Source organism: Sciurus vulgaris (genome assembly GCF_902686455.1).
Source record: "Sciurus vulgaris genome assembly, contig: HiC_scaffold_562_arrow_ctg1, whole genome shotgun sequence".
Lineage (NCBI taxonomy): Eukaryota > Metazoa > Chordata > Mammalia > Rodentia > Sciuridae > Sciurus > Sciurus vulgaris.
The window spans coordinates 1514336-1535565 of record NW_027632463.1 but is presented as its reverse complement, the minus strand read 5'-3'; the positions used below and the strand labels follow the sequence as shown (position 1 = coordinate 1535565).

Genomic DNA, 21230 nt, shown 5'->3' with positions numbered 1-21230 from the left:
CAGGGCAGCCATCTTGGATAATCCTGGAAGCTGTAGCTCCAATCTTTGGGTGGGGCAAATCCCATCCTGAGATGCCTGCTGGAGGCTTGAAGCTCATTGTCAGATACCTCTCATACATCAGGCTACTGAACACTGGAAGGTTTCATTAGTATATGACTATTATACAGTAGATTTTCTTTTTTCTCCTTTTTAAAAAAATATTTAAGTTTTTATTTCTATACGTTTCTTGCTTTCTTTTCCTTCTGTTTACCTGTTCCCTCACAGTCGCTTTCTCCCTTATTTACATGATGTTATTGTCCCCATAGGGGCTATTTGGTCTAGGATTGCATAGTGTCTGATTTGGGTACTACCAATATTGATCTCCCCTTAAAGAAAGGGTTTTGGACACCTACAGGGCCACTATAAGCCTACAGGAAGAAATCTGCAATACCCCAAATCTGCAGCGCTAGAGGGGAAGATACATGAACAACATGAAAAAACAAGGGAAGAAAATGATCCAAACAAATCTAGATTCTATAGTAATAGAATCCAATGACAGCATGTGAGAAGAAATGTCAGAAAAGGACTTCAGATTATACATTATTAAGATGATTCGCGAAGCAAAGGATGAGATAAGAGAGCAAATGCAGGCAATGAATGATAATACCAATAAGCTGAAAGAGCACCTGCAGGATGCAAAAGATCATTTCAACAAGGAGATAGAGATTCTCAAAAAAAAAAAAAAAAAAAAAACCAAATGGAAATCCTTGAAATAAAGATACAGTAAAAAAATAAATAAATAAATAACTCAATGGAAAGCATCACCAACAGACTAGACCACTTGGAAGACAGAACCTCAGAAAATGAAGACAAAATATTTAATCTTAAACATAAAGTCACCCAAACAGAGAAGATGGTAAGAAATCATGAACAGAATCTCCAAGAACTATGGGACATCATGAAAAGACCAAATTTAAGAATTATTGGGATGGAGGAAGGCACAGAGATACAAACCAAAGGAATGAACAACATATTCAATGAAATAATATCAGAAAATTTCCCAAACCAGAAGAATGAAATGGAAAATCAAATACAAGAGGCTTACAGAACACCAAATGAACAGAATCACAACAGATCCACACCAAGGCACACTATAATGAAAATGCCTAACATTCAAAATAAAGATAGGATTTTGAAGGCCACGAGAGAAAAGCATCAGATTACATATAGGGGGAGACCAATACGGATAGCAGCCGACTTCTCAACCCAGACTCTAAAAGCTAGAAGGGCCTGGACCAACATATTGCAAGCTCTGAAAGAATATGGTTGCCAACCAAAAATCCTATACCCAGCAAAACTAACCTTCAGATTTGAAGATGAAATAAAATCCTTCCATGATAAACAAAAGTTAAAAGAATTTACAAATAGAAAGCCTGCACTACAGAATGTTTTCAACAAAATATTCTATGAGGAGGAAATGAAAAACAACAATGGAGGTCAGCAAAGGAAGGAACTACCTTAGAGAAAAACCACTCACAGGAGAAACCAAGCCAACTTGAAAACCAAAAATAAGCCAAATGACTGGAAATACAAATCATTTCTCAATAATAACCCTGAATGTTAATGGCCTAAACTCATCAATCAAAAGGCATAGACTGGCAGAATGGATTAAAAAGAAAGACCCAACAATATGCTGCCTGCAAGAGACTCACCTCATAGAAAAAGACATCCACAGACTAAAGATGAAAGGGTGGGAAAAAACCTACCACACACATGGACCCAGTAAAAAAGCGAGGGTTTCCATCCTTATATCAGATAAAGTGGACTTAAGCCAAAGTTAGTCAGAAGGGATAAAGAAGGACATTTCATACTGCTTAAGGGAACCATAAATCAGGAAGACATAATGATAGTAAATATTTATGCCCCAAACAATGGCGCATCGCTGTACATCAAACAAATCCTTCTCAATTTCAAGAATCACATAGACAACAACACAATAATTCTGGGCGACTTTAATGCACTGCCGTCACCACTAGATAGATCTTCCAAACAAAATCCAACCAAAGAAACCATAGAACTCAATAACACAATCAATAACCTAGACTTAATAGACATATATAGAATATTCCATCCATCAATGAGCAGATACACTTTCTTCTCAGCAGCACATGGAACCTTCTCCAAAATAGACCATATGTTATGCCACAAAGCAGCCCTTAGGAAATGCAAAAAAATAGAGATACGGCCTTGTGTTCTATCAGATCATAATGGACTGAGAGTAGAAATCAATGACAAAGTAAAAAAAGGAAATTACTCCAACACTTGGAGACTAAATAATATGTTATTGAATAAAACATGGATAACAAAAAAACATCAGGAAGGAGATTAAAAAATTCTTTGAGGTCAATGAGAATGATAATACAACATATCAAAATCTCTGGGACACTATGAAAGCGGTACTAAGAGGAAAATTCATTGCATGGAACGCATTCCAAAAAAGAATGAAAAGTCAACAATTAAATGACCTAACATTACAGCTCAAAGCCCTTGAAAAAGAACAGAATAACAGCAAAAGTAGTATAAGATAGGAAATAATTAAAAACAGAGCTGAAATCAATGAAATTGAAACAAAAGAATCTATTCAAAAAACTGACATAACAAAAAGTTGGTTCTTTGAGAAAGTAAACAAAATAGATAAACCCTTAGCCACACTAACAAAGAGAGGAGAGAGAAGACTCAAATTACTAAAATAAATGATGCAAAAGGAAATATCACAACAGACACCACTGAGATACAAGACATAATGAGAAGCTACTTTGAAAATCTGTATTCCAAAAAAATAGAAAGTACAGAAGACATTGACAAATTTCTAGAGACATATGCTCCTCCCAAACTGAACCAGGAAGACATACACGAATTAAACAGATCAATATCAAGCAATGAAATAGAAGAAGCCATTAAAAATCTACCATCCGAGGAAAGCCCAGGATCAGACGAATTCTCAGCCGAGTTCTACAAGACCTTCAAAGAAGAACTCATTCCAATACTTCTCAAAGTATTCCAGGAAATAGAAAAGGAGGGTACCCTACCGAACGCATTCTATGAAGCTAATATCACCCTCATACCCAAAACAGGAAAAGACACATCAAGGAAAGAAAATTTTAGACCAATATCCTTGATGAATATAGATGCTAAGATCCTTAATAAAATATTGGCAAACCATATCCAAAAACATATTAAGAAAACTGTGCACCACGATCAAGTGGCGTTCATTCCTGGAATGCAAGGATGGTTTAACATCTGTAAATCAATGAACGTAATCCATCATGTCAATAGACTTAAGGATAAGAATCATATGGTTATTTCAATTGATGCAGAAAAAGCATTTGACAATATACAACACCCCTTCATGCTGAAAACACTAGGAAAATATAGGGATAGTAGGAACATACCTGAACATTGTAAAGGCTGTTTATGCTAAGCCCATGGCCAACATCATTCTTAATGGAGAAAAACTGAAACCATTCCCTTTAAAAATGGGAACAAGACAGGGATGTCCTCTTACACCACTTCTATTCAACATTGTCCTCGAAACTCTAGCCAGAGCAATTAGGCAGACTAAAGAAATTAAAGGGATATGAATAGGAAAAGAGGAACTTAAGCTGTCACTATTTGCGAATGACATGATTCTATATTTAGAGAATCCAAAAACCTCCTCCAGAAAACTTCTAGACCTCATCAATGAATTCAGCAAAATAGCAGGCTATAAAATCAACACACATAAATCTACAGCATTTTTATATGCAAGCGATGAAACAGCTGAAAGGGAAATGAGGAAAACAACTCCATTTGTAATAGCATAAAAAAAATAAAATACTTGGGTATCAATCTAACCAAAGAGGTAAAAGATCTCTACAAAGAAAACTACAAAAGACTGAAGAAAGAAATTAAGGAAGACCTTAGAAGTTGGAAAAATCTCCCATGTTCTTGGATAGGCAGAATTAATATTGTCAAAATGGCCATACTACCAAAAGTGCTATACAGATTCAATGCAATTCCAATTAAAATCCCAATGATGTACCTCACAGAAATAGAGCAAGCAATCATGAAATTCATCTGGAAGAATAAGAAACCCAGAATAGTTAAAGCAATCCTTAGCAGGAAGAATGAAACAGGGGGTATCGCAATACCAGAACTTCAACTTCAAAGCAATAGTAACAAAAACAGCATGGTGTTGGCACCAAAATAGACAGGTAGATCAATGGTACAGAATAGAGGACACGGACACAAACCCAAATAAATGCAATTTTCTCATACTAGACAAAGGTGCCAAAAATATGGCACAGAGAAAGGATAGCCTCTTCAACAAATGGTGCTGGGAAAACTGGAAATCCATATGCAACAGAATGAAACTAAACCCCTATCTCTCACCCTGCACAAAACTCAACTCACAATGGATCAAGGAACTTGAAATCAGACCAGAGACCCTGCATCTTATAGAAGAAAAAGTAGGTCCAAACCTTCACCTTGTTGTCTTAGGATCAGACTTCCTTAACAGGACTCCCATAGCACAAGAAATAAAAGCAAGAATCAATAAATGGGATAGATTCAAACTAAATAGCTTTCTCTCAGCAAAGGAAACTATCAGCAATGCAATGAGAGAGCCCACAGAGTGGGAGAATATCTTTGCCTCTCATACTTCAGATAGAGCACTAATTTTCAGAATATATAAAGAACTCAAAAAACTCTACACTAAGAATACAGATAACCAAATCAACAAATGGGCTAAGGAAATGAACAGACACTTCACAGAAGAAGATGTACAAGCAATCAACAGATATATGAAAAAATGTTCAACATCTTTAGTAATAAGAGAAATGCAAATCAAAACTACACTAAGATGCCATCTCACCCCAATTAGAATGGCGATTATCAAGAACACAAGCAACAATAGGTGTTGGAGAGGATGTGAGGGAAAAGGTACACTCATACATTGCTGGTGGGACTGCAAATTAGTGCAGCCACTCTGGAAAGCAGTGTGGAAATTCCTTAGAAAACTTGGGATGGACCTACCATTTGACCCAGCTATCCCACTCCTCGGTGTATACCCAAAGGACTTAAGATCAGCACACTACAGAGATACAGCCACATCAATGTTCATAGTGGTTCAATTCACAATAGCCAGACTATGGAACCAACCTAGATGCCCTTCAATTGATGAATGGATAAAGAAACTGTGGTATATATATACAATGGAATATTACTCAGCTATAAAGAATAATAAAATTATGGCATTTGCAGGCAAATGGATGAAATTGGAGAATATCATGTTAAGTGAGATAAGCCAATCTCAAAAATCCAAAAGATAAATGATCTCACTGATAAGCAGATGATGACACTTAATGGGGGGTGGGAGTGGGACAATAATGGAGGAAGGAGGGACTGTATTGAGGGAAAAGAGAGGTGGGAGGGGTGGGGAGGAAGGAAAAAATAATGGAATGAATCAAACATCATTACTCTATGTAAATTTATGAATATGCAAATGGTATGCTGTTACTCCATGTACAAACAGAAACAATATGTATCCCATTTGTTTACAATAAAAATAAATTTAAAAATAAGAGGAATAAAAACCCATAGCATTTTAAATTTAGTTTTCAAACATTTTACTATTTTTATTTTTATGTGTTTCTGAAATTTTGTGATCAAAATCACAAAAAAAGTGCTTGATCTCCCCAATAACATGTATACTGTTCAGCAATGTTAAATCAAATTGTGATCTAATATATCTGTATACAGTTTACATCCCAAAAGTCAATAAATCAATTCCCATGTAAACAAGCATTCATTTCTCTCTTCTCTCATCAGTAATTTTCTCATTTCTGTTCAGAAGGATTTTTTGTTTACTTGCTTGTTTTTTGCTTATATAAGTATAGTTCTTCTATATTTTTCATTGTGGCAGTGACATATTTCAGTTATCAAAATGTACTGAGGATTTATCCTGATTATAGATTTTGCAAAAATGTATTACTTTTTTTGTTTTTCTTTTTTTTCTTTTACTGAATGAGTAAATCAATCACACACCAACAGTGTTGTAAATTTAAGTGCAAAAGCATTGAAGTGCTTTACTACAAATTACAACCTAGAAACACATTAACTGAACAATTAAAATTCATACAATCAGATTTAGATATATAACAACACAAAGTAGGAACAGAATTACAGTACATTTACAACACAAGACAGATACATGAATTCATTAGAAAATATTGTAATAAATAATTCATTAATTATAGTGCGATTGATTTATGCATAAATATAACTAATTGCCTAACAATCAGTTTATATTAACAAAATCTGTCAAAATCAAGGCAGCCACAGAGTTTTGCTAAATTACTGCAAAAAATGGAAATACTGCAATTAAAAAACAAATACAAGTATTTGTACTGTAAACAAGTAAAAAAAATCAGTCTCACTAAATTTAGTATACAATTTAATATAAAATTGTCATTAGCTACCAGAAATGGTTTAAACTTTACTGAGCAGTAGTTTTCTAAAAACAGAGGCACTGTTTTTTTCTTTTCCTTCTTTTTTATTTTAAATATAAAATACTTGAGGAACATTCAAATAAGTAGAAAGCACATAAGGGTTGCTTTCACCTTCATTAAAAGTCTGCTGAAACTGGATTTTTCAGAAAATTGTCAATTAAGTAGTAACTGGTAACTAAATTTATAAAGTACTTTGAAAGTTTAACATAAAAAACATCTTAATAGAACCACTGGGGAGAAGGGGAACCCATAAATTTCCCTGCCTTTCCTAGTTTGTATAATCAAAAAGTTAATTCAATAATAGAAACATTTTGTTTCTTTTAAAAGTTATGGGTTGATCATTACCTACAAACTATCAAAAAATATTTTAATTTACTATTTCTGACCAAAAATAATACAAGTACTAAAATGCTGTGAATTAACTATAATATTACCTATAAAACTACTGATCACTGTGAAGTCAATAGCAAAATGATCCCTGCTTTATGAATCCTGTAAAGTTTTTGGTCAGGTCATCTTTTAAATGATATAAAAGTGTTCTGTAAATTTCCCTTTACTATAAACTTCTCAATCAATTTATTAATGTAAATATAGTGTGAGGAATAAAAAAGCTCAATACAATATAAATATCATGTAATGCATTCGAGCCCCCAAAGTTTTGTAAGTAAAATTCTGTATAAAGAGGTCAATAAAATTGTTTTGAAACATTTACTTTAACTTTATTTTTCAATGGGGCGGGGAAGGGGAATATATTAAATAATCCAAGTTCTGGCCCTCACAAAATATGGCTTAATTCTTTAAAAAGAAAGGTGACCCTGACATCTGCTGTTTTGTAATCTATTACATATATTTTTTGGGGGTGGGGGTGGAGAGAGTAAGAGGATTCATACCCTAGTATGCAGGTGACATTAACAGCTGAAAAGAGTTCACTACAGATCGCAGATACCAAATAGCTACTTGTGTATTTTTTCACTCTTCAATTTCTTTAAATACATGTAAGCAGTTTTAAAATTTAATAGCTGAAAATTTCTTTAGTATTACATGTATAGCGATTATTAAATATACACAAACACAAGTGTAAAAATGCAAGTATTTGACAAGGTGCACTCATTTTTTAAATGCAGCTGTAAGAATTCCTTTTGGAATTGAAAAAACTGGCTTAGAGAAATGATCAGAACCTGAATTTTAACAGAGAAAAGGGGCACTCAGAATTTTTAATGTATAAAGCAAAATCCTCATTCTTTATATGGAGGCACATGCTTTATAACATTTTACGTCTAAAACTGCATACTCCATAAATCCAACATAAATACTCTGACCCAGATTTTAAAACTGCTATATAAAAATTACTTGTCTCTCTTATGAGTCTAGTAAAAGTTAAAATGCACTGCCCAGCTTCTAACTACACAATTAGTAGAGTTTACATTACTAAAAGTTCAAAACAGCTTCAGTGTTAAATATCTGTAAATCTATTCAAGACCCTGAACAAACTGCAAATTTGGTTATTAGCAAAATGATAATGTATCGCCCACCAAAATGAAATCTGTAATTCATTTTGATAAACTGAAAATGTTTTGAAATGTCACAGCAGCAAATATATTAAAGTTACACTGAGGTTTTTCAATAGTCAGAGTGTGTCACAATCCTTAAACTTTAAAGTAGTCATAACATCAACTAACCAGCACATTTACACCAAAATTATCATTCTCAAGCTTTTTCTGTGCACATTATAAACATGCTCTAAGTTGCAATCCAACTTTCTTTTCTAACCTTACACATTAGCTTATTTTTCAAATGAAAAACAAAATTAAATTATTTTAATAATTAAATTTAAATTACTTTTTGTTCTTAGTCCATCTTATATTAAAGGATTCTATAGCTGCTGGGGTTAACTATGTGTCAGCTTTTTTTTTTTAAGTATATACCTTATAAATCCCAACTTCCTGCTAAATCAACTATTAAATGATAATTATTAAATTTCATTATACATATCTTTTAAGGTTTTCTTTCTATTCCTGGTGGATGCACTTGAGTGCATTTGTATTTCATAGAATGCACTGTAGTGTATTAATACTGTATATATTAATTTTTCTTAGCATGAAGATAGATTTCTATTTAAACTGATTGGTTTCTTTGACATACAATAACTGTTAAGTATGCTATGTAAAAATGTTTACAAACTATTAATATCATATTACCATTATAAGATGGCTACAATGTCCTTTCACCAATAAATATGTTTCACTTGACAATTACTTGTTTTCCCATGCTTTATGCTATTGACTACTAAGGAAAACCTGAATCTCTTTCACCTATTTATACAAGGATTAAATACAAACTATCAGAATTAAGTAAGCAACTATATAATTCTGTCCACAGTGAAAACCCTGAATAAAACTTTTTTTCAAAAGGCATGTAAGTGGTTTTTGAACTGTAAAATTTCATGTCTCCTGTCAAAGTGAACATTTGTAATTCCCACATGTGTGTATGTAGACACACAAATACACACCTGTGCACATACACGCACACACACACGCATTTTCCTAACGAGTAATCTGCACAGGCTTGCTGTTTTTGCAGCTGCCAGTCCCTGAATCTGTCATGTTATATAACCCAGTGTCTGGTAATCGTAGTTTCTTCTTCGGAGGAGTCTTCAGTGTTCCAGATCTTTCTTTTACCTTGTATTCTAAAGTGCTGTGAGGTACCCCATAAATTCCTTGTGCTTTGGAAACACTCATTTTTCCACTCATTACCATTGCAATAGCCTCTTCCATTATTTCATGATCATATTGCCGATAGCAGCCACGTTTTTTCCTGGGCTGCTTATTATCTTTTTGATCCAATCCATCTTCAGTGTTTTCAGAGTTTCCATCAACTGTTCCATTTTTAGAATTAAGACACAAAGGAGAGAGGTCCCCATGTAGAAAATAAGAGTCAACACTTGAGTGAGTTACAGAACCAGAACATTGTATTTTGTTCTGTTTAGGGAGTATATTTTTCAGTTTTTGAAGCGCTGATCCTTCTAGGACTGAAGAGGTTTTGGAAACTTGATACATAACATCCAATAGACCAGAACCATCAGGTTGTGATTTTGAAACAGAACTTACTCTAGCTGAGGAATTTTTTAATTGTACAGTAGGATTTGAAGTTTCATATTGAAGGCTTTCATTTTTGTCTTTAAATTGAGTAACCATTTTCTGTAGAGTTAACTGATGGAGGTAACTGGAAGCTGTTGAGAATTTTAATTCTGAGGTTTCAAGTAGATTGAGTTTACTTTTTTCTGTGCACTCTGCTTGAGCTCTTGCCCACAAGGCTACTTTTTGCAGCACTGCACAAGTTTCTTTACTGTCTTTATATGAGTAACTATCATTGAAATCTTGAATTTTGTTTTTAAAAGATGCAGGCTTCCCTGCTGGTAAGGCTTCTAAGTGGAGAAGTAAAGTTTTTTGAGGTATGCCATAAAGTATGCCTGCTTTATTTATGTCCAGTGCTCCAGACTGAATGTCTTTCAAAGCTTTTGAGGGCAAACCATCTGCAAACTCAGCACTTCTTTCCACATAGTCCTCTCTGTTTCTGTGTAGTCTCCCAGCCATTGAATTTTCATAAGAAGGATCACATATGGATGATCTTCAGATTTTATGCTGGTTTTCTTTGTAGAGAGATCTAACACTCCATCCCCATGCTAGTAGTTTGTTCTTGCATTGGATTCACAGTGAGGTCTAAGGGGCCTTCCTGCTCTTCCTGAAGGGAGTTTTCTGCTTGATTCATTTGGATACTTTTACATAGGAGACTTGGTCCAATTGAACCATTTCTATTCTCTTGAATTTTACCACTTTTTGAAAAGTACAAAATTGCAAACTGACGTATCATCTTTTTCATTAATTCCTGAGCAACTAGGGGAAGGTTAGGATCACAGTTCTGAGGAAGATCCAACCATTGGTAGAATACCTCTTGGAGACCCAGATGCTTGTATCAGCTTTCTTTCGAAAGAGTGCATTTAGGTAATTTTCTGCTTGGCATTCAATCTTATCAGTGTTGGACTGGCCCTGAGATGACAGCTCCTCTGTTGGTGTTGACTGTGAAGAATCAAGAGATGGTATACAATCACTGACTGCTTCTCTCTGTAGATTAAAAAAAATGAGCATTTTTCATCCATAGACCAGTCAGTCAGCTCTTCTGATTCACAGTGTTCAAATAAACTGAGGTCTCTTCATAGCCATGGTCCATAAAGCCCTTCTAAAATACTCTCAAAACCTACACAGTGGATGAGGTGGTGGCGTCAAGAGTCGAGTTCCCGCAGGAATCCTCTCCTCTCCGCCGCGCACCGAGGGCTCTGGCACTGGGTGGCGGCGGCGCCGCCCATTCTCTCTCTTTCCTTGTCCATCTGCGTCCCGCGACACGCGCCCTCATTTACATACGAGCGGCGCAGGCACTAGGCAGGGGCGAGAGCCCTCGGCCAGCCCCGGAGCGCGCGCCCCCCCATGTATTACTTTCTAACTTGAAAAATATTATGTAGGTTCTATATTTCAAATTCCTCCAATCACTCATTTCAAGGGATCTTTGGCTTGCTTCCCCATGGTTGCTCTCTTGAATATTAAGAAAACTTTGGTGTTCAGATGTCTTATTTGGAATATGTGCAAGAACTTATTAATGTCAGAATTCGCTATGTCCTTCTGTCTTAATTGATGTCACTATTGCCAATTGAATATTGTAGTGTTTAATGTTTTTAAATCATGAAACAATTTTCTCCCAATTTTGTTTCTATTTTGAAAATTGTTGATATACCATAAAACTTTGAGATTCCACAAAATTTCAAGAATAAGTTGTTTTCTGTCTCTGCAAAAAATAACAGAGATTACATGGAGTTCTCCAGGTATCATTGAGGGGTACAAATATCTTAATTTAACCTTTCCATTCTGGAAAATGATCATATTCAACCTTCTTCAATCAGTTGCCACATATGTGTGGATTTTTGAATCCTTTCCACGTTTTGATTTTTGACATTATTCTATTATGATCACTAAATAATTTAAAAATTGACATACCTATTAACCTTTAGTCTTTTTCTTTCCTACTGGTTGCTTGAATTTAATATTTCATATGCTATTGCGAACAATTAGTATATAAGTCAAATATGTGGCATAACATATGGTCTATTTTTGAGAAGGTTCCTTGTGCTGCTGAGAAGAAAGTGAATTCACTCATTGATGGATGGAATATTCTATATATGTCTAATAAGTTTAGGTTATTGATTGTGTTATTGAGTTCTATGGTTTCTTTGGTTGGCTTTTGTTTGGAAGATCTATCTAGTGGTGACAGCGGTGCATTAAAGTCACCCAGAATTATTGTGTTGTGGTCTATTTGATTCCTGAAATTGAGAAGGATTTGTTTGATGTGCAGCGATGCACCATTGTTTGGGGCATAAATATTTACTATCATTATGTCTTCCTGATTTATGGTTCCCTTAAGCAGTATGAAATGTCCTTCTTTATCCCTTCTGACTAACTTTGGCTTGAAGTCCGATTTATCTGATATAAGGATGGAAACCCCCACTTTTTTACTGAGTCCATGTGGGTGCTAGGTTTTTTCCCATCCTTTCACCTTTAGTCCGTGGATGTCTTTTTCTATGAGGTGAGTCTCTTGCAGGCAGCATATTGTTGGGTCTTTCTTTTTAATCCATTCTGCCAGTCTATGTCTTTTGATTGATGAGTTTAGGCCATTAACATTCAGGGTTATTATTGAGAAATGATTTGTATTTCCAGTCATTTGGACTTATTTTTGTTTTTCAAGTTGGCTTGGTTTCTCCTTTGAGTGGTTTTTCTCTAAGGTAGTTCCTCCCTTTGCTGACCTCCATTGTTGTTTTTCATTTCCTCCTCATGGAATATTGAGAACATATTTTAGTGCAGGCTTTCTATTTGTAAATTCTTTTAACTTTTGTTTATCATGGAAGGATTTTATTTCATCTTCAAATCTGAAGGTTAGTTTTGCTGGGTATAGGATTCTTGGTTGGCAACCATATTCTTTCAGAGCTTGCAATATGTTGGTCCAGGCCCTTCTAGCTTTTAGAGTCTGGGTTGAGAAGTCGGCTGCTATCCGTATTGGTCTCCCCCTATATGTAATCTGATGCTTTTCTCTCGCGGCCTTCAAAATCCTATCTTTATTTTGAATGTTAGGCATTTTCATTATAGTGTGCCTTGGTGTGGATCTGTTGTGATTCTGTTCATTTGGTGTTCTGTAAGCCTCTTGTATTTGATTTTCCATTTCATTCTTCTGGTTTGGGAAATTTTCTGATATTATTTCATTGAATATGTTGTTCATTCCTTTGGTTTGTATCTCTGTGCCTTCCTCCATCCCAATAATTCTTAAATTTGGTCTTTTCATGATGTCCCATAGTTCTTGGAGATTCTGTTCATGATTTCTTACCATCTTCTCTGTTTGGACGACTTTATGTTTAAGATTAAATATTTTGTCTTCATTATCTGAGGTTCTGTCTTCCAAGTGGTCTAGTCTGTTGGTGATGCTTTCCATTGAGTTTTTATTTTTTTTTACTGTATCCTTTATTTCAAGGATTTCTGTTTGTTTTTTTTTTTTTTTTTGAGAATCTCTATCTCTTTGTTGAAATGATATTTTGCTTCCTGTAATTGCTCTTTCAACTGCTTATTGGTATTATAAATCATTGCCTGCATTTGCTCTCTTATCTCATCCTTTGCTTCATGAATCATCTTAAATATGTATAATCTGAAGTCCTTTTCTGACATTTCTTCTCACATGCTGTCATTGGATTCTATTACTATAGAATCTAGATTTGTTTGGATCATTTTCTTCCCTTGTTTTTTCATGTTGTTCATGTATCTTCCTCTCTAGAAGTGCAGATCTGGGGTATTGCAGATTTCCCCCTATAGGCTTATAGTGGCCCTATAGTTTCCAAAACCCTTTCTTTAAGGGGAGGTCAATATTAGCAGTGACCAATTCAGACACTATGCAATCCTAGACCAAATAGCCCCTATAAGAACAGTAACAAAATTGTCAGAATAAACATAATGAGTTCAAATACTATCTTCAGTATAACAAACAGATTTGCAATAAGGTCTGCAGTTTCAAATGGAGGACAAAGAGGATGCAGAGCGATGTAGAATGTAGCTGTTAATGGGATAAGAAAAGAATATACAGAAGTTCTAGATAATAGAAAGGGTGAGAGTGTAATCAAAAGACATTGCATATTAGCATGCAAAAAGGGAGAAAGAGACTCTGAGGGAAGAGGTAAACAAAAGGAAAAGAGAGCAAGAAAAGTAAATAAATGAAAACATAAATTGGTTCCATGAGGAGAAAAAAGAAAATCTCCAGTATATCAGTCATATAGTATTGAAACTTTTTGGTCTTCAGTAGCCTGATGCATGAGAGGTATCTGACAATGAGCTTCAAGTCTCCAGCAGGCATCTCAGATGGGATTTGCCCCACCTAAAGATTGGAGCTAGGACTTTCAGGATTATCCAAGATGGCTGCTCTGGCTTCCAAATGTGTTGGCAAATGGGGAGCTGCAGCTCAGGGTGTGGACATGGTAGGCTGGAGGTTCTGGAGGCCGACAGGGTGCAGTTGGTCAGGCAGGGGTCCTGGAGGTCGGGTGTGTTTGGTGTGGTTGTGAGACCCTGGAGGCCAGGTGCGATCAGTCAGTCTGGGGTCCTGGTGATAGGGTGCAGTCAGTTGGTCTGGGGGTCCTGGCAGCAGGGAGCATTCAGTGGATGTGAGGGCCCCAGAGGCAGGGAGTGATCAGTCAGGCTGAGGGATCCTGCAGGTACTGTGACAGAGAACTTCCAGGCAACAGCAGGCAGCTGGCGCTCCACTGGCAGTCTGTGTTCAGTCTGTTGGCAGCTGTCAGACTATCAGGAGGTGAACCTCAGGTGGTGGGTGATGGGTAGGTGAAAGGAAGGTGATGGACAGGCAAGAGGCAGGCAAATGGTGGATGATAGGCGCCTGACAGTGAGCGATCAAGAGACAGATATCCTCTTCTTGAAACCGGAGTTATGGAGCAACTAGGAACACAGCTTCCCTCTTGTCTGCCATCTTGGATCTCCCCTATGAGTCAAATATGTTTAAATTATTTTCAAAGTCTTTTTTTTTTTGATTACCATTTTGTTTGACTTCCTTTACAGCAAGTATGTATTGATGTCTCCTAGTATTAAAGTGTTGCTTTCTATTTCTTTATTTAGTTTGTCGATCATTTCTTGGAAGTACAATGTGAGTTGAAACTATATTTACTTTTATTGCAGTATTCTAGGAAAAGTGCCATTTTTATCTTCATATAATATTCTACTTTGCCTCTTTTCAAAGCTTTTTGGTTAAATTTAAAATATATTTTATCTCATGTAACTTCTTGCTTTAAACTTTCATATATCATAATTAGGCCACACAAGCTTTCTTTTGGACACATTTTTATGTAATGCTCTTCTAATCTTTTTCTTTCATTCTACTTGTTTCCTTAGATATAGAGTTCCAAGTAGAGTACATATATTTTTATTTCTTTTAGATTTATTATTTTTCTTTTTTAAATTTTAATTTGTTCTTCTTATACATAAAGTATAAAGTTATACTTGGAGTATAATTTCCCATGTTTGGGGTTGTATGCAATGTGAAATTACACTGCTCATGTATTCTTATATGAGCATAGAAAAGTTATGTCTGTTTCAGTCTATTGCCTTTCTTATACCCATTTTCACTTCCTACCTTTAATTTGACTTTATTTAATCCAATTAAACTTTATTCTACAGTCCCCAACTTATTGTTTTAGCCTCATATATCAGAGAGAACATACTGTTTTATAAATTGATATTTTACTACCTCTACATTTAACATTCACCAGGCTTCTAAACATCTAGACAGACTAGAGGTTTGAGTTAAAAACTCAATTTTTCCACCATGTACATTCAGTCTTGAAGGAAATACAAACATTTAACAATAGTTCTAACTTAAAGAAGTCATTAAAATATGAGCATTCTTGTCCTTCACCAACCCAGTCCGCTATAATGCTCCAATTTTAAAGAGAAAATCCTTCCCAAAAATTTGAACAAAATGTACAAAATTTTGTTTACTGATTCTACTTTTGTCATCAATGGCAACATCTTTAACATCTAAAAAGTGGTGCATGTATACAAGGACTCATTTGTCCTTTATATACACTATATAAAGAGCAATATAAAACAAAGCCCATACACATAGTAAAAATAGTTACTTTTGTCTCATTGTAAGCACACTGCCATGGTGCTCCAGAGAACCAGCATACAATGCTTATTACTCAACAGGGATTTTGGTTATTATCCTCCACAAAACAGTTCATAGAATTTTTTAAATTAATTTATAAAATATTTTATATTTTACTGCTTCTACTTTCAAATTAGTGTATCTAAAATGTTGATATTTCTTTAAAAAAAAAGCCCCAGCATTTTCAAATATATATACAGGAGTGAGGAGTAAAATGCACACACCAAGAAATGGTTATAATATGAAGAATGTCTTTTACACAAAACCAGTCTTGCCCAGGATCTTCCCTTCTCATGCTCAAATTTTCTTCATGTCCTCATACCTCTTAATAAATGTGGACAATGTCACTGGTAAGGGTGGTTTAACAATTTCTTTCAAAATCATTTCCAGAGGACATTTCTGACTTTTAAAAGCAAATGGGTATTTATGTAACCTTATATTCTAACTGCAACATATGTCAGTATCCTCTTTAAAATTTAGAATGTGCAGATATAACAAAAGTTTTAATAGGTTGGGGGAAAGATAAGAGCAACTTTTTTATAATATATATATACAGGTCTTCTAAATATGCCCAGTAAATCTTCCTGGAGGGTGTTGGACATTTCCAATTGATCATATAGTTTGTTACCTTGCAGTTTCTTCTTTGGTAGAAAAAACTACAACTGTCCAAAGGTGTTCATTGTTCCACCAATCATGCTCCACAGCTTCACTTACCTTCTGGGATGAATAAGACTTTTGTTTGCCTTCTCAGAACAAGGTGTCATCAAATGAAACTTGCACATAGTGGACACAGGGCCCTAGTCTTTGCTGATTGGACAAACTTTATGTCATTAATTTGTCCCCCTGCTGGACTTAGCACTTTTAGTTGACCCCAATTATTCTTTAAATACCATGCCCCCCCCACCCAATGGTGCCATTTTTTCAGTGTTTCCTCTGGCTAGGATGGACAGTATTGGGCCAGGAGACTTGACACCCAAGGATTCCTGGGTCTGGGGTCTGAAATGTCAATGCAACTATCATGTCATGCAGGCAAATCTCCCAATCCTCCACAGCCTATGCTAACCCTTGGGCAGTCACAGTGGGAATTCTGGGACTCTGCAGGGCAGAGACTGATCTTTCCCTGGGACCTGCATCTTACGTAGCAGTCTGGGGCTTGAGGACCACAGAAGGCTCCTAGAGCAGGTCATGCTGCATTTCCTGCCACTCTTTCTGTACCACAACTAATATGGCAGTTTATTCTTTTAGATTTAATTTTGTTAGCCAAATTGTTTCTTTATTTGTTTTATAATAATGCATTAGAAATCAAATGCAATTTGAAAAGTAAAGAACTACTCTTATTTTGTAAGTTGCTTTCTATATTTCTTATAATTATTTTTCCTAATTTGCTCAATGGTTTAATGTATGGTTCATTCCTTTTCATAGTGGCATACTTTGATTTATCTCACACTTCCCTTTATATATTTTTATTGTCACTTCCCTTTATATTATACAGTTTTTTTAAATTTTTCACAGGATCTCAATAAGTTGCTAAGACTTACTTTGAGCTGAAGGTTCTCCTTACTCATCCTCCCCTAATACTTTGTAAACTGTGTTGCTAGTATTACAGGTTTACACACAATTCCTGCCACTCTCAGACAATTTTTCATAAGAATTTCTTCACATACAGAATTTCTCTTTATTTGTATTAACAATTTTTCTCTGAATTTGACTCACCAAACTTTCTTGGAATCGTTATTCATCATTCTTTGTGTAATTTATATCTCACTTATCTAATGCTCCATTCCTAATATTTTGGTTCATTACTTTAATTTTTACCTGCCTTCCTTTTACTTTTTGTGCTATACTATTTGTAATTGATTTGTACATTTAAAAAAAGCAGTCAACAGTATATTATAGAGTCATTTGGGAAACAGTATGGAAGATTTAAAATAAATTTAAAAAGTCAAGTACAGTTTCAAACTACATATTTGAAATATCAGCTTATTATGAGGCCATGCAAAAGGATTTCAAGTTTGAGGCAAGTCACAGAAATTTAGAAACATGTGTCCCAATTAATTTTAAAATTACTTTTGTTGCAGTTCTGTGGTATAGCAACCTTGGGTTTAATCTCAAACATCACATATAAAAAAATAAAAGTGGAATGACTTCATGATCCAGAAATATCAGTCTAAATATGTATCCATAGGAGATTAAATCAGAATTTTGAAGACATGGCCTCAGTATTGTGTTCAGTGCAAAAAGCATGGCTTTCAATATTCAAGTTATAAAATAAACCTATGTGTCCACCAATGATTGTAGGATTAAAAACGTGGTATTTATATGCTATTACTATTTTGCTATAAAATAAAATATATTGTCATTTAATGTGATATAGGATTAATATGCAGGACTTTGCATTATGTGAAATACACTAGATACAAAAAGTCAGTTGCAGGAACATCTGATTCACGTGCAAAAGAAACTCAGAGTGTAATTGTGGTCACCAGGTACTGTGTTTTGTGAAGGGTTTTTATATTGTTACTCAGAATCTATGAATTGTTATTTCAATGGGAAAAACGTGATCAAGAGTTTTGCTGTACCATATGGTGACTGTTATGTAATAAGTTCTTGATAAATACTAATGGAATATATGTAATGTTTGTAAACACAAAACTGATAATTATACAGAATAATACTTATATTACTAATATTACATGTGTCATTTCACCTTGTATAAACACATTACGATACAATGATATAATTAGTAAATATACAAAGTTGAATTTGCCAATAAAAAATCAGCAAATAACACAAATATTAAAAAATATTTTATTAGTCTTGATTTCCATGTGTTTGCTTCATCCAAGTAATATTGACATAGGTTCTGCAAGGCTTTCATTGCCTCTTCAATTTTTTTTTGCATAATCCTCTAGACATGTATATGTTTTTCTCATTAAAATTTTTTCTATGTTTTTCCTTAACATTCCCTACTCCCTTTAAACTTGTTGAATATCCATTCTTTTTTTTAATTCTTTTAGATGTTGATAGACCTTTATTTTATTCATTTATTTATATGTGGTGCTAAGAATCGAACCCAGTGCCTCACACATGCTAGGCAAGCGCTCTACCACTGAGCCACAACCCCAGTCCCTGAATATCCATTCTTTTAGCATCCAAAAACTACCTGTTATCTCCAGATCTCTGTGTATTGGGAGATAGAAACCAATTATCACACAGTCTTCGAAAAAATCAGAAATGTTTGTGTATGTTTTAATTTTGTTTATTTTACTGAGAGTGATGGTAAGTTGTATATTTTTTTCCATAATGGCCAATACTATATTAGAGAAGAGGAAATACTATGGTAGTTAAAAGATAAATTTCTTTCCTCTACTATATTGCTATTACTAGTAATATACTCATCTTGGATACACTGCTTTCTACAATAATTTGGGTAGCTTAACAGTGTAATTGTGTATGTACATTTTTATGTAACATATGTTTCTGTAGTAATGATGGCCTTGGATTTACTAATCTGCTACATTTCTGATGTTTGAACATTGCTAACATTATAATTTTCTGTTATGCATGCAAAATATATTTATCCAAGTCTACTGAGTAATTTTTGTAAAATTTTTATTCATTTCAGCAATGACTTGTCAGGATACCCAAGAATTTTCACCAGACTACAGCATAAGACATATATTTCAAAAAAGTGATTAATAAAAAATATGGAAATTGTGACCTTGACAATTTACAACAGAGGACAATATGGAAAAATTTAAGTGAGAGTGAACATCACAAATCATATTATCAGAAATCAGACCTAATTCACTGGCAGAGATTTTATATTGGAAAGAAGCCCTACAAATGTATAGCATATGACAAAAGTTTTAATGAAAAATCATACCTTATTTGCCATCAGAGTGTTCATATGGGAGAGAAACCCTACCAATGTAAAGAATGTGGCAAAAGTTTTAATCGGAGATCACACCTTACTCAGCACCAGATAATTCATACTGGAGAGAAGCCCTATGAATGTAAAGAATGTGGCAAAGCTTTAAATCAAAGGTCAAACCTTACTCAACACCAGAGAATTCATACTGGAGAGTAGGCATACAAATATAAAGAATGTGGCAAAGCTTTTAATCAGAGATCACACTTTACTCAGCACCGGAGAATTCATACTGGTGAGAAGACTTATGAATGTAAAGAATGTGGCAAAGCTTTTAATCAGAAATCAAGACTTATTCACCACCAGGGAATTCATACTGGAGAGAAGCCCTACAAATGTACAACATGTGACAAACCACTTTATCAAAAATCAAACCTTATCAGTCATCAGAGAATTCATACTGGAGAGAAGCCCTACCAATGTAAAGAATGTGGCAAAAGTTTTAATCGGAGATCACACCTTACTCAACACCAGAGAATTCATACTGGAGAGAACCCCTACAATGTACAACATGCAACAAACCATTTTATAAAAAATTAGACTTTATCTGCCGTCAGAGAATGCATGCTGGACTGAAGTCCTACCAATGTAAAGAATGTGGTTAAGATTTTAATGCAAAATCAACCCTTACTCAGCACCAGATAATTCATACTGGAGAGAAGCCCTATGAATGTAAAGAATGTGGCAAAACATTTAATCATAGGTCAAACCTTACTCAACACCAGAGAATTCATACTGGAGAGAAGCCCTACAAATGTATAACATGCAAAAAACCATTTTATAAAAAATCAAACCTTATCAGTCATCAGAGAATTCATACTGGAGAGAAGCCCTACCAATGTAAAGAATGTGGCAGAGCTTTTAATCAGAGTTCGTACCTTACTGAACACCAGAGAATTCATACTGGAGGGAAGTCATACAATGTAAAGAGTGTGGTAAAGCCTTTAATGCACAATCAAGCTTTATTCGACACCATGGAATTTGTAGTGGACAGAAACCCTACAAATGTACAGAATATGTCAAAGGTCTTATTTGAACATAATACCTTATTCAACACAAGTAAATTCATACTGGTGAGAGGTCTGAAGAATGTGCAAACTGTTGCATAATGTTTAATAAAAAAAGGAAGCCAAATCCCCCACTAGAAAAATCATACTGGAGAGAAGCCCTACAAATGCAAAAATGTGACAAAGCTTTTAATGGAAAAGTGTTCATTTCTCACTAGCAGAGATATCACACTGGAAAGAAGTCCTATAAATAAAAAGAATGTGGTAACCAACTATTTGTAAACAATTAGTTTTATTTGTTTCCAATTAGTTACATATGACAGTAGAATGCATTTAGACAAATTGTACAGAAAAGGAGCATCAATTCTCCTTGCATGGGCTAAAAATGTTGCACACAATGGAATGTAATAGTGCATGCATACAGGGTAAAAAAGTTCAAATCATTTCACTGTCCTTCCCCTCCTTACACTGATTTATTTTCCTTATGCACAGTAAGAGGACTTCATTCCC

The 21230-nt window shown here is 34.7% G+C and overlaps 1 long non-coding RNA gene and 1 pseudogene across 3 annotated transcripts in view; one reads left to right on the top strand and one right to left on the bottom strand.

Moving 5' to 3' along the window:
* LOC306652736 overlaps positions 1-20207 on the top strand; it is a 42554-nt gene extending 22347 nt beyond the window's left edge. For both annotated transcript variants that reach the window (XR_013761522.1, XR_013761523.1), the window contains exon 3: positions 19408-20207. This is a non-coding gene — a long non-coding RNA (uncharacterized lncRNA). The remainder of the gene's footprint in view (positions 1-19407) is intronic.
* LOC306652738 (ligand-dependent nuclear receptor corepressor-like protein) lies at positions 8827-10842 on the bottom strand (annotated as a pseudogene). Its single transcript has one exon. The product of its transcript is annotated as a ligand-dependent nuclear receptor corepressor-like protein (transcript).
* Positions 20208-21230: the final 1023 nt, after the last annotated feature.